Below are 15,250 nucleotides of genomic sequence, written 5' to 3' on the forward strand. Positions count from 1 at the left end.
CCATCTTGAACATCTTCAAGTCAGCCTTGTACTAAAAATCGTTTGTTTGACCCTATTCTTGTCCATCTTTAGCATGACATGTTTAAGAGTGGCAATGTGAATGATTTATACATGATTAACAAAGTTTGCATTTTGAAGAAGTGGACAAATGTAAAATCTGTCCAATCGGCCATTTATATGCCAATTACCGGTCTATCTGCTCGAAAGCTTTTTTATCATCAAGGACTTTTTGTGGTTTGTCTCTTCTCATGTCTAATATACTGAAACCAACCTCCATAACAAAGAGCCTGTGTTTTGAGCATAGATAGGATTGGAAGTGAAATCCATTGTGCTCAACTGCATCTGCACGCCGACTTAATATCCTTCTGTCCATCTCTACTCTTTTCATTCCATTAGCGCCACCACAATAGCAGTACCTCTTTCATCTTCATTTTCAGTATAAAACCAACATTTGTGTTTGTCTATTGGCTTAAGTCAATCCTCAGGTGTAAATCCTCCCACCTTAACATTTTGAAGAGTAAGAATGTCATGCACATATGTTAATGAGCTGAGCCATGTTGCTAGCGTAGCTGCTCAATCAGGTTCTGTGTGGGTCATACATTTTCAATTATTCTGGAGAAGTTAATGACATCAATCATGATGTTTTTTTGTGTGGTTTTGTTGGACTTCAGGAGACTGTCCTTGGTGGGCTTTTAACTCCAATTTTGGGTATGCTTTTTTTTTTGGGGGTGTGACTATGTTGTCTAGGGGAAGGCCTTGTGAGTGAAGAATTAAAGAATCTCTGCATAGGAGAACCTGTCCTATCTCTTTGTTTCTTGTTGCAGCTTTTCACTTGGAATGTTCTGCTTCGCAGGAATGTCGCTTTTGGTAGGTCGGAATGCAAAATAGTCTATGTTCAAGTTTCTTCTGTGTAACGATTGGTTCACTGTCCATTATTTTTGTCAATGCCAGTTTGGTCTGTCACTAGTACTATGTGCTCTCTCGATGTCTCTTGCTCCAGCCCATGAGGGTTTTATTGCAATTCCCTTCTGTGTCCCCTGAACCTGCTGACAGTCCTCAAATGGTCTCCTTCAATAGAGACTAACGTGCCTCCAAGCTGGCTGAGTTGTACAGGCTGAATCGACCAACTTAGGTTGAGGGAGGTTTCTGTTGCTGTTAAGTGCCATGTGGATGTGACTGCTTGTGTGCCACCATGCAGCAGGTGGTCCCCTAATTAGAGTTTCAGCCTTCAGATGGGTCATCTGAAAAGGCCTTGGCTTGGGTATTGGATGTGTATAATATGTTGTATTGTGATTGTGAAGACAAGAACTAGACAAACTGAGCCCAAAAGTGAGCTGCAAGCCAATGGGCAGCCCATTGCATCCTAGGTAGAGTACATACATGTGACATAAGAGAGAGAGAGAGAGAGAGAGAGAGAGAGCGAGATAGAGAGAGATCTGCTTATTAATATTTGCAAAGGCCAAAAAGGCCTATGAGACCACATATGGGTTATATCATGAATTAGGTGTCTAGCGCACTCTTTAAGTTTCTAGTATATGCTGAATACAAAATGTAGGGAAAAAAAACTGAATGTGTGTAGGGAGTCTCGTCATTCCTTCATGAGTAATATGAGCTATGTGTGGGACCAGCTGGGGTCGCATTGGGTCTCTTGTTGTCTTTGGTGTTGGAGTGGTAGGGTCAATGGCCCACCTTCGAGCCCCCATACGGAAAGGACGTAGGGGCTTGACACCTTGCATAGGCATAGGAGTGATGGAGGTGCCATGTGGGCACATGACGTAAGGTGCCACATCGGAGCACTGCCACTTGGGAAGTAGCATGGCTGCCACATAGGGCAGCATGAAGATCTGCCAGTTGGGGGCAGTATGGGAGCAGATACATGGGCTGCATGAGCAGCCATGTCGGCTGCAACAGGTTGTCTTTGGTGTTGGAGTGGTAGGGTCAATGGCCCACCTTCGAGCCCCCATACGGAAAGGACGTAGGGGCTTGACACCTTGCATAGGCATAGGAGTGATGGAGGTGCCATGTGGGCACATGACGTAAGGTGCCACATCGGAGCATAAGGATACTGCCACTTGGGAAGTAGCATGGCTGCCACATAGGGCAGCATGAAGATCTGCCACTTGGGGGCAGTATGGGAGCAGATACATGGGCTGTATGAGCAGCCATGTCGGCTGCAACAGGAGCAGCAGCCTATTGCTAGATCTAGACCTGAAAGAGGGCAGGTCTAGGTGGCACAAGAGTGCCATGGATGGGTGGGCAAAGTGCCCAGCAGCAAAGGGCCAAAGTGTGGGCTTGGAAGGGATTATATAGCCCAGGAGCAGGCTGCCAGCAGGAGCTGGTCAACACTCTAATATAGCTCCTAATTTGACAAGTCAGTCGAGCCACCAAGAGTGGTCCATTCTTCAATTCTGATGGAGTGCGAACTTCGCACTACAGCTCCCCTAGCTCATCATGGAGTACATGCAATAGCTGCAGGCTCCCATTTTAAAAAGTTTTGAAGGATATATATCTACAACACACAATTCAATGCGATTGACAATAACAAAAACTAGAGGTACACTCGATTAATTACCATCTTGAAGGGTCTCCGATAAGGAAGAGCTTCATTAGAATGAACATAAATATCCTTGTGTGTGAAGACATAGTCCCTGTGTACTGTATCTAAGTTGTGATATTGCTTATTTATGCCCTGGAAAAATAAAAACAATAGACAATGAAACCTTAGATATAATGTCTAACATTTGATGTTAGAACTTTACAAAAATCAAAGGCCTAAAAATACTCGAAAAGAATAATATCTTCTTAGCAAAACTATTGCTTCTTCACATCTCCTACTGCAGTAAAGTGAGAAAGTAGAAAGATTAAATTAAAGAATCACTACTTATAAGGAATAGAATAGAATAGAAAGTATTGTCATTGATTAATTTCTTAAACTATTTGAATACAAATCACCTTCAAAAATCAAGAACAAAAGATTACCCACATAAAAAATTTAAAATTTTAAATCTTGTTATCTATCTTTTAACAGTTGATTAAAGAAATATTGTGTTTAAACTAGTTCAAAAGCTACTTTATAACATATATTTAAACATCATTTTCAACTACTTAAACTATCAAAATAAATTAAATTTTTAGATCCAATCAACAAAATAAATAAAGTAGTCTCTTGTTATCTAATCTTCTAAAATCCATTAAAGAAATACTATGCTTAAACTAGAATCAAAAGTTAATTTATAGCTTATATTTAAATTGTTCGATATCAATGCTTTACTCTCGTGTAACTACGTGGGAACTAGTTAACTCTACTTATAAGCCCTCCATATGAGGAGAATGCATTTGAGTAGCTCGGTTATCCGGTAGGTCTTGGTTTGGACACTAGATGGGGGTCATGTGTGGCCTGATGGCTGGGCGGTTTCAGATAGACTTGGCACACTGTCAACTAGGCTACATGCAAGTACGGGAAGGCATTCCATGACTGATCGAACTGAGGGTAGACGGAGCATTTTTCGGGGGTAGTCCACTCGAGTTGCGGGGTCTGTTTAGAGCCCCAGATGATCCCGGATGGCTCTGGGCCGAACAAACATCGTAGGTAAGTTGCTTTACTCTGCGTCACGGTTCTAACATGTGGTTGGCGGCTTATTTCGAGATCGACCTTCAGTCGGTCGTTTTGGGCCGATTGGGTCGGTGTTCCAATTGGGCTAACCGACTACGACTGGTGGCTATATAAGAGCAAGCCCGTGAAAGTTCTTTGCCGTCCAAAAGCTGCTTTACCCACTTCCGAAATGGCCATTGCCGTTGAGGTTCTCTAAGCTCTTTTTCCTCTTCTTTATCTTGAATCCTCCCAAGTACCGTTGGGGGAGTTCGGTCTACTGTTGGTGGTTATACTAGATGGATATCCTGGTCCTGGTTGTATGGGAAGTAAGCATCCTCCTCTAACTGATGCGGCTATTCTAAGAAGACCACATCGCGACTTACTATTACCTTCTTGGTAACAGGATTATAGAGACGGTAACCCTTCGCCTCTTCACTGTAGCCCAAGAAAATACACTTTCGACTCTTTGATTTCCATTTGGTCCTGTTAGCATAAGGGACATGCACAAAACAGTCACATCCAAAAACTCTGAAATGTGCAGCTGAAGGTTTCTTACCAAAAAAGGCCTGCAGTGGAGTCATCCCCCATTCACAGCCTTCGTGTAGCTACGATTCAGAATGTAAACTGCCGTGTTACATGCTTCAGTCCAAAAAGTCTTTGGCAAATCTTTTCCTTTCATCAGACTCTTGTCCATTTCGCAAATGATGCGCATCTTGCGCTCTGCTACTCCATTTTGCTGTGATGTATGTGGCGAGGGTTTCTGTCTCTTGATCCCGTGACTTTTACAGTAACTTTCGAATTCACTTAATGTGAACTCTCCACCTCTGTCTGATCTCAACTTCTTCACCTTTCTCCCCGTTTCTTTCTCGACTATTACATGTCATTCTTTGAACTTACTAAAAGCCTCATCTTTAGTCTTCAGGAAGTATATCCATATCCTTCTACTATAGTCGTCGATCAGTGTCATGAAGTAGTAGGAATCACCCAAAGCTTCCGTCTCCATCTTTTCGCAGAGGTCCGTGTAAAGGAGCTCTAGAGGAGCCTTTGCCCTACTGGCCTCTTTAAGAAAGGGCTGCCAATGCTGCTTGCCCATCATGCAGGCTTCACATACATTGGGAAGATCTATAATTTGTGGTAGGTCTGCAATCATTCCACTTTTATGCATCTCTTTTAAAGAACTAAGGTTTAGATTACCAAACCTGTTATGCCACAGCTTAGTGTTGCTCACATCGGCTCGAGCACTGAAAGCTGAGAGTTCATAGATGTTGCTCGACCAATGACCTTCCCTTGAAGATTCAAAATTTATGTGCCATTCTTATCGAAGTGAACTGAGGTCCCGATCCGTGATCGCAGAAACGAACAAGTTCCTCTTGATATCTGGCACATAAAGAACATCGGACAACTGTTTTTTAACTCCATCTGACTTGAGAGCAATCGTATCTTTTCCTTTTGCTGGACACTTTGCATCATTGTCAACTGCTACTAGGATGTCATTCCCTATTGGATGTAGAGAGGTATACCAATCCTTCCCACTAGTCATGTGGCGCGATGCACCACTGTCAATAATTCAAGGTTTATCCATAGGTACATGAACTGCCTCGTGCAAATCTCCTCAATTGCTACGAACAACTCTATTGGTACTGCCTGTGCGCTGTTGTTGGACTCTTTCTTTACTCCGTTCTTCTCATCTGCAATCTTCTTCCGACACTCATTCTGCTTGCGCCCTACCTTGTTGCAATAAAAGCACTTGATCTTCTTTCTCTTTTTATCATCAAAAGAAGATGGATTACTAGAGTCCTTACCCTTACCTTTCTTTGATCCAGTCGAGAAAGAGAAAGCCGAATCTTCTCCAGTCCTCGTCTTTTGACACATCTTCTCTAGAAGCATCGCGTTAAAATCCTCAAAGTTGAGGGGTGGATTTCTGTTTTGCGTGTTTAGCGTCGTAACAAGATCGTCGTACTTTAGTGAGAGAATCTGTATGCACCTTCGTGCTAGATTCTCGTTGGTAATGGTGATGCCAATCGCAGTCATCTGATCACGCAGATTCTTTACCCTGGTGATGAACTTCTCTACCGTTTAGACTCAGACAGTTTCTTGTTCGCGAGTTGAGTCTCCAGATTCTGCATCCGCATCTGATTCGTGGTCTCGTACTGATTTTTCAAGACCGTCCATGCCTCCTCCGCTGTGGTGACATGTTGAATTAACATCATGACAGCATTACTTACACTGCAGACAATAGAACACAGCGCATCTGCATTTCTTCTTGTCCACGCGAGAATCTCATCCGCAGTTGGTATTATTTGTTGTTCTACATTGATTGGATTCGATCTCGCAACCGGCTTCACGTCCATCCCAGTAGCAGTATCCCAAAGCTCGTTATGCGCTTAGGATGGTCTTCATCTTGAACTTTCAGAGTGGATAGTTAGTGCCGTTTAACTTTTCGCTTTCACCGAACGGTGGGATTCGTAGTCTTGCAAGCTAAACCATCTCTCACAATCTGCTCGCAAACAGAAACATACTACCAAATCTTCTTGCTAGAGTCCAAGCTCTAATTCCATGTAAGAAAACAATACGTCTGTGCTTAACAGATAACAAGATCTCGTATGCAAGAGAAAAGCAGATAGTATGGAGAATCAAAATTTTAATTACTGTAAAATTGATATAATAGATAGCGCTGCCTTCTAACCGTGCGCTCCTGTGTGAGATGCGTCGATGGCATGCTAGAAACAGTAGAGGACGGAGGCTGAATGCTAAGGAATCAGGGTTGTAGCCAGTGATAATGATGGGCTCAACTACGCTTTGATGATAGAGGTGATCCGTGCTGAAGAACCCAAGTGTCTTGAGAAGAGGCACATGGTGATGATAGGTGGATGGAGGTTATGTAGTCGGAGTATGGCTCCATAATGAAGAACAACACTTGGGACCTTGTGTATTGACCACCAAAATGCAAGGTAATCGGCACCAAGTGGGTGTACAAGACCAAGTACAAGTCTGACGGCACCCGCCCGACACTGCGCGGATCCACCACGAGGACAGAGAAGCGCATAGCGGTTATCTTGCCAATTGACCCCTCTTCTCGTACCACCTCTGCGGCGCCCTAGTGCAAGGCTCGGCTCGTGGCAAAAGAATTCGCACAGATACATGGTTTTGATTATCAGGATACTTTTGCTCCCACAGCTCGTCGACTAACCACAATTCGCAATGTTTTGGCTTTAGCAGCACAGGAAAGTTGGCCCGTGTTTTAGATGGATGTAAAATCCACCTTTCTGAATGGAGATCTCAAGGAGGAGGTATACATGTTACAACCACCAGGTTTTGTGATCCTCGGTTCAGAAGGTAAAGTTTGTAAACTGAAGAAGGCACTTTACGGACTGAAACAGGTCCCATGAGCGTGGTACCAGTGGATTGATGCCTACTTTCTACAAAACGGGTTTAGCAGGAGCCCATCTGATGCAAATTTGTATATCTACAGAGAAGGAGGCAAGTGTATGATCGTGGTCCTTTATGTAGACAATCTTGTCATAACAGGGAACCATGAAGAAAAGATCTCGTAGACAAAGCAGTTGCTAGGAAGAGAGTTTAAAATGATAGACCTCAGACTGATGCATTTCTGTTTGGGGATTGAAGTTTGGCAAGAGCCAAAACAGATCTTCATCTCATAGCTGAAGTATGCTAGAGAGATACTAAAGGCAGTTGGCATGGTTGAGTGCAAGACAATTCGCACCCCTATGGAGGTTGACGTGAAGCTCTCAAACAAGGATTTCTCACCACTGGTGGACGAAGCGAAGGACAGAAGGCTTGTGGGCAGTTTGATTTACTTGTGCAACACACGGTCAGACATCAGCTTTGCGACTGGTGTACTAAGCAGGTTTTTCAATAAGCCCCGGGAGAACCATTGGAGGGCAGGGATGCGGGTGCTGAAATACATCAAAGGCACACTTGATTATGGCATCACCTATACCAAGGGCAATATCTTGACCAGATTTTGTGACTCAGATTGGACAGGAGATATGGACAGCAGGAGATCAGTGACATGTTACTGTTTCTCACTTGGATCTGGAGCTGTCATGGGTCAGCAGGAAGCAACCTACAGTTGCTCTTTCTTCTACCAAGGCTGAGTACAAATCAGCATGTTTTGCTTCTTGTGAGGCAGTGTGGTTGAGGAGGATTTTAGGGGACATGGGTGTAGCGCAGAACAAGCCTACGGAGTTATCATGTGAAAATCAGAGTTGCATGGCAATTGCAAAGAACCCCGTGTTCCATGCTCGCACAAAATACATTGAGATTCAATATCACTTTATACGTGAGCTCATCATGGATGGAGAGGTTGACTTGGTGTATTGTCCGACTACAGAGAATGCTGCGGACATCTTCACGAAGGCTCTTGGAAGAGACTTGCTGGAGAGGCATCTTCATCGACTTGGCATTGGGCTAAAAAAGTAAGTTTACTTGCAGGTGGACATTGAGGGAGGGTGTTAGATATCAATGCTCCACTCTTGTGTAACTACGCGGAAACCAGCTAACTCTACTTGTAAGGCCCCCATATGAGGAGAAGGCATTTGAGTAGCTCGGTTATCCGGTAGGTCCTGGTTTGGACACCAGATGGGGGCCATGCATGGCCTGATGGCTAGACGGCTTCAGATAGAGTTGGCACACTATCATCTTAAATCAACTATTGAAATAAATTGAATTCATAGCTTCAAACAAAGAAAATGGACAATCAAAAGTATGAAATTGTACTTGCCAAACTTAAAGAAAGGCATCTTCTTTATGGGTTTTGAAAGTTCATTTTTGTCTACGTTCAATGAAATCAGTACAACAGATTCTAATACATCATTATCTTTTGATTATTGTGAATCCTTCATATTTGTCTCAATATTTAAAAGGTGTGTACTACAAATAGTATTCCAGGAAACAAAGCAAATTTGTTATTCTAGCTTAAAACATGATAAAACTAGTATGTGCATAGAAAGTTCAACAAATGATTAAGCTAATGAACTTCTAATGAAAAGAATGAAATTGAAATCCATAGATTAGTACATTGTAAGATCCACATCTCATTTTATTTTTGGTTTCTATGAATGATATCTTATTCTATAGAATGCACAAAGATTTAGAGATGACATAAAAGTTTAAAGTTGAAAAAGGTCATATTTCCTTGTAATATAAATTGAGTGTTATCTTTCAAGGATGAAAATAGTAAGCTCCCATTGAATCACACTTTTCTTGCATTTATCAAGGTAGAGAGGCATCGCAATGCTAATCTTTGAGAAAGAGTAACGGATGAAGACTGTAGCTTGGGAGAGAATAAAAATGGATGCTCAAAGAATGGATATAAGCTTTTGTTAGAAAACTTTATGAGGGGAGAGTAATGTGAAGAATGAGAACGAAAAGACATGAGTGAGAAAGGTTTTGAGCTAATTTTAAATGGGGGGCTACAAGGGGAGGCAAAAGCTCGCATGTGGTGGAGGTGGAAGATGAAAATGTGAACATATGGAGGGAAACTTAGTGAGACCTAGTTGAATTCATAGTTCTCAAACAAAAGGTTTAACTAGAAGGAAAACACAAGTATGGCCCTAGTTTTGGGATGGTTTGGGGGTGAGGAAAATGATGATTGACAAGGTCAAGTTAGGCTTGTCAAAGGAATCTTTGATTGTGAAGAGCCAATGAGATTTTTGTAGGTTTTTAAATAAACAAACCTAATTTCTATCAGAATTAGGGATCCACTATTACAGAGGTGTCCAAATGGAGGAATCATGTTAAAGGGTTCCATATTCAGTCCTCTATTATTTTAGTACTTCTCTATAAGGTCTCTTTTCTAGTCCAAATCTTTTGCAATGTGATGATATTATTGATATTGGTTGTGAAATTTTAACTCCACTGGAGGATATAGACGGTAAAATATCTCACTTTGATGTTAGTTGTGATGCTCTCACTAGAGTGGAGAATATAGATGGCATAGTACCTAATTATGAGCGAGAAACTGTTTAACCATACAAGTCAAGGATAATTGGCGATCGATTGACTTCAAACAGCCGGTTTGTGATCTTGTCATTTCCAAGATATCATAAAGCATCTAATAATTTTCAAGACCACTCAGCATTTTGACTTTATAAGTGAAGATTCAAGAGAAATGGATTCAATGGGTAATGGTCTCACAAGTGGGGAATGATAGGTATTAGTATTATTTTTTCTCTAGAGGAAAGAACTATTAATGCTTGCAAAACGAACCATAAAAACTAGCAATCTAAAAGGCGTTGATTATGGGAAAATAAACAAGAAAAAAAACTTGGTTATTAGATAAGAAATCAGCCTATTTTCAAAGAACCTAGCACACTGCCTAGGGGGTCTATGCAACGAGGCTAACAACCAAGGTTATGCCCTATACATCTAGCCAATACATCTCATGGTGATGACATAAAAATGCATGCAAGCCAAGGCTTGTAGAAATGCTCCTGCCTAGTGGTGGTTACTCTAGAACCTAGAGTCTATGCTTCTATATGGTGTACAAGGTGAATGGTAATGTCTTGCCAGATGTTGACAAGGGTGAGTGTTGGGAAACTTGATGGCCCCCCGAGAGAGAGAGAGAGAGAGAGAGAGAGAGAGAGAGAGAGAGAGAGGATCTAATAACCATGCCAATAATGAATGAGCGACATGGTGTTGAAGCATTTAATTGTAACATACTTATTCAAATTACAAGAGGTGAGAATTTATCTAACTATTTTAATTTGGATTGACCATGATCGATTAAATTAAATAAGATGCATTGCTTGAATTTTCAGCTATTGCGAAGTGCGCAAAGTGAGATACAAATAGAACAAGCAAACTCTTGCAAATTGTTACAATCGAGGTGAAGATACATGTTATAGGAACATCAATAATCCATATGTAAAATCCAAGGACACTACAAATTATGCAATCAAAATTGCGGTCGTATGGGTCAAACTAAGAAAAGATGCAACTTATGTTCAACAACATGTCTTCATTTCCTCAATGGGTGGGTTGGCATGCCATGTTAGCAAACTGACATCATTGCCACATCACCCAACACACCAGTAGATGACTCAATTCCCACGTTATCACTACATCATCACCTACCACATAAGAAAGTCCAGTCAATAGATTGCCCAATCAACATGCCACATGGCACGCCCTCCAACCAAGCACACTTGGTGTGCACAATCACACAACATGTGACATACAGTGCCATGCCATCAGTGCTTCCTAGGCACAGTGACACACTGGCACATTTTTGGAACATGGAACCACCAGTTTGCCACATCACCATGTGCCACCATCATCATTTTTTCCCTCTCCTACGATCAAAATTTGGATATCCTCTCTTACCATCATCTTTTGATCCAGAGGGAATTTCAAAGCTCTCCAAAAAGCAAAATTGCTCGCCAGCTCACGCTCTCTATGCACTTGTCACCTCAGATTTCACATTTGACTTTTCCACATGTCATCATCATTGAATCCTCTTCATCGAAACCACCTCCTAATTGACTGCAACGCACCCAACACATAAAAATGAGCAAAATAAAATCATTTTGCTATATTTTGTGCTTCGATGCATAGTCTAGCTGTAGACTAGCACCTCCATAGAGGAGATCCAACTCCACCAAGCCCAGTTAGCCATTGCCACATTACGTGATTAGTTCCCACCGGCGTTAGTCCATGTGGTTCTATCATCAGTTACACATATACACATATGACACCGGCTCAGTACTCTTAGCATTTGGCAGTTCATCACACAGTGTGACACTTGGCAGAATTCTCCGTCTCGAATTTAGGATGTTTCATTCATCTTGCACACACATGCCACCCATGTAAAGTCACACATTGTTGACTCTTTTCTGGCATTGGTTCCTACATGCATACACATTAGCCTTGTATAGACTCTTGGCTAAGCTGGACACTCAGTTATCATCATTCGATTACAAGCTTGATCCTTGGCACATAGTTGTTCTCACATGACTTGGTTTTGGCTGTTTAGTGCTGGCCCCTCAGTGGTAGCTCTCACACAATGTTCTCATGGGTAGTCACTCTTGCCGGTACACGGGTAAGCCTCTTGGATAGAGCACCAAACCACCTCCAGGATGGAGTTATCCACATCACATAGTTGATGATACACCAGTCATCACTCTGGATGAGATCTGTGAGTGAAAAGAGAATTTACTTTGACCATTAATTGCCACAAGGCATGTACCAGTCTATGATACAGACTCGAGCCTCAGTGGCCTTAACAGATTAGACACATATGCTTCACATGTTAGCATGGATGAACCTACAGTTTTTGATCATGCACATTTCATAGTAAGCCCTCAACACAGGCAAATTTGACGGTAAGCCCTCAACACGAGGCACATTTGACTGTAATCCCTTAGCATGAGGTAGTCCCATCTACATTAGCATAGACTGATTCTAGTGATGTATAGTCATCACATTCATGCCTGGATCTGACTCCATCTACTATCACATCAGTGATAGTGGAAGTTAGATAGGGAGAGAGAGAAGAGTGCACACGATATAGCTACATGTACACTAAGTGTATTGACAATGAACATGAATAGATACATGTGAACCCCTTAGGGTTAGGGTTAGGGTTTGTTCCTATGTCCTATGTGGATAGTGTAATTTACACTCTTTAACACCCCCTCTTAAATTGCACTAAGGTAAGTAGAGGGTGCATGTACAAGATCTGTTTGTGGATTTTGTTTGGTGCATATGATAGCATCCAAAACTAAAAGAAATCAGAGTAGTATGTGCGTATGTGATCACAATGACTAACGAAGCGGAAGCATGTATAATGAGTACAACTTACGATCATGTACATAATGTGGATTTCCCTCTCTTAAGCATGTACAATGAGTACAACTTATGATCCTGTACATAATGTGGATTTCCCCCTCAAGTTGTGGGTCATCTATAAAACCCATAAGATAGGTTGAAGGGAAGAGGAAGGAAATATACAGAAAGTCAAGTTCACCTGGATCAAAGACTGGTCGATTGAAAGATGACTGCATCAACAACGGTATGTATGGCTACGTGCTGAACATGTCAAGGCATAAGTCACTATGGACTATGTAGCTACTTTGAGGAAGAGGCATCTGGATGTGAGGCTAGTTGATGTAGTGATGGAGATGTCATTCGATAGGTTGTGACATACAAGAGTGTTACCAACCCAAAAGAACTGATAGCAATAGTGAACATATGCTGCAGTAGAACTGTAATCTCTATTGAATGATGTGGGGTCGATAAAGACCGCGTAGTCGGTGTGTGGATAAAGTGATACATGGGCTAAAAATATGGGGTTAAAGGAGCAGGTATGATACGCTGGTCTGTTGAAGAAGAGGCCTATAAAACTGACAAGGTATGGCAACCTGTCAAACCTGTATGCTCAACTGTCATGAGCTAGAGGTCATCTGATGTGTGCATGGCTAAACATCCATCCGCATGGGATGTAGCATCTGTCATAGGCTCATCAAGAAAGAGCTGAAAATATAAAGGCCTAGAAGCCTGAAATATAACTAAAAAATCATAAGATGTCCCTGAGGCATATGCAGTACCAAATGTTGATGAAGGGACTGATCTGTAGTCATGGATCCAACCACTGATCTGCATCAAGTATGGACTATATACGGTAGCTATAAGTGCATCTTGAAACATTGAGTCTCCCCAGGTTGCGCTATGGCTGAACTTGATGATGTCCACTACATTGGGGCAGGAACACATTGTTGCATAGGTATCCTTGTGCTGAGGAATGATCTGTTGAATCAAAATGTGCTGATGTAGATGAGACTGCCTTGTATTGAGGACTTCCCGCCGTCAAATATGCCTCATGCTAAGGGATTACTGCTGAATTTGTATTGTGCTGAGGGATTATTGAGAAGTGTGCCTCATGCTGAGGGGTCATCGACAAGTGTGCATGATCAGAAACTATGGGCTGATCCATGCTAACATGTGGAGAATCTGCATCTGATCTGTCAAGGCCAATGACTAGTGTATCATCAACTGTGTGATGTGGATAACTCCATGATGGAGGCGGTTTGGTGCTCTATGCAAGAGGCATATCTGTGTATCGGTGAGAGTGTGTACCCATGAGAACACTGTGTGAGAGTTGCCAATGTGGGGCTTATGCTAAAAGATCAAAACCAAGTCATGTGAGAATGTGTATGTGCTAAGGATCAAGCTTGTAAAATAATGATGACAACTACATGTCGGGATAGCCAAAAGGCTGTACAAGGTTGATGTATGTGCAAGAACCAATGCCAAAAATAGTCAACAAAGTGACTGTACATGGGTGGCATGTGTGTGAGAAAGAAGTGTGCAACAATCCTGAATCCAAGGAGGAAGATCACTCTATCAAGTGTCACACTGAGTGATGAACTGCCAAATGCTAAGAATACTGAACTGATGCTCGATGTGTGACTGTGTACACTAATGATAGATCCGATGGGACTGACACTGGTGGGAACTAATCGAATAATGTGGCAATGGCTAACTTGGCTTGGTGGAGTTGGATCTCCTCTATGGCGGTGCTAGACTACACATCAAATCACAAAATGCAGCAAATGAATTCTATCTTGATTCATTTAAGTGTTGGGTGTGCTACAAAGGATCAGAAGGGGGTTCTGATGATGATGATGCAATGATTCTGACCTATGGAAATGTGAGATATGAAATATGATGTGAAGTGCATAGAACACGAGCTAGCAAGCAAATTTTCTTTCTAGATCAACTCCAAATTCCCCTTGGATCAAAAGTTATGGCTCTCGGAAGGATGGCCAAAAATTGATCCAAGGAGGGGGTCCACAAGGATGAGGTGTCCTGGAGGGTGATGTGGTAGACTGGTGGTCACATGCGAAATGCATTGTATGCCTGTGAAGGGGCTGTGTGCTTGGCTAGCATTGCTCTGACATGGCCACTTTGTTCACATGCAGGCATGTGTGGCACTATGCTTACATGGCACTGGTGACCTATCATAGATGCTGACATTGATGTTGTGGCACAAGCTACTGACTGGACCTGCTGAGGTGGCAGATGACTAGGAAATTTGGCTGACATGGAATGCCTACATGGCAGATGATCTGGGGTAATGATGTGGTTCAGGGGCCCATGGTGACATGGCAGTAGGGCTGCCTTGATGATGTGGTAGCTAGGGCCTACAAGCTGACATGGTAGATAGTGCTGAAGTGGCTGTATGCCACGTGTCAACTGGCTAACCACACCTCAATTTGTGGTGAGGTTGAGGATAAGGATGATTCTCCCTCTTTGCCACATGTTATAGATGATAAAGATCCATCAGAATCTCTAAAGATTCCCTCAAAATTTAAAGAGATTTTGTTATCATTCCGTTGGAGATGCGAGGGGAGCTGGTTCGGGTTATTGCTGATAGGAGCTGTGGAGGTATGTTTGTGTCTCTAAGGCTGCCGGTGATGTGAGATGCTACAGATCGTGTGGGAGGAGATGTGATGTTCCATTTGGAGGAGGCTTCCCATTGTTGGAGAGAGCCATGGTGCTATGCAAGAGGCTATTTGAGGAGCTGCACTACTGGCCATTGTTTTGTTGGCTATTTTGTGGGCTAGTAGGAGGTCGTTTGTACAGTGGGCTATTTCCATAGCTACAAGTCGATCGAGTTTCCCTGAGAGTTGCTGG

This window comes from Dipteris shenzhenensis, chromosome 14 (genome assembly GCF_047967505.1).
Source record: "Dipteris shenzhenensis isolate YYH24624 ecotype China chromosome 14, Dip_SZ_1.0, whole genome shotgun sequence".
Classification (NCBI taxonomy): domain Eukaryota; kingdom Viridiplantae; phylum Streptophyta; class Polypodiopsida; order Gleicheniales; family Dipteridaceae; genus Dipteris; species Dipteris shenzhenensis.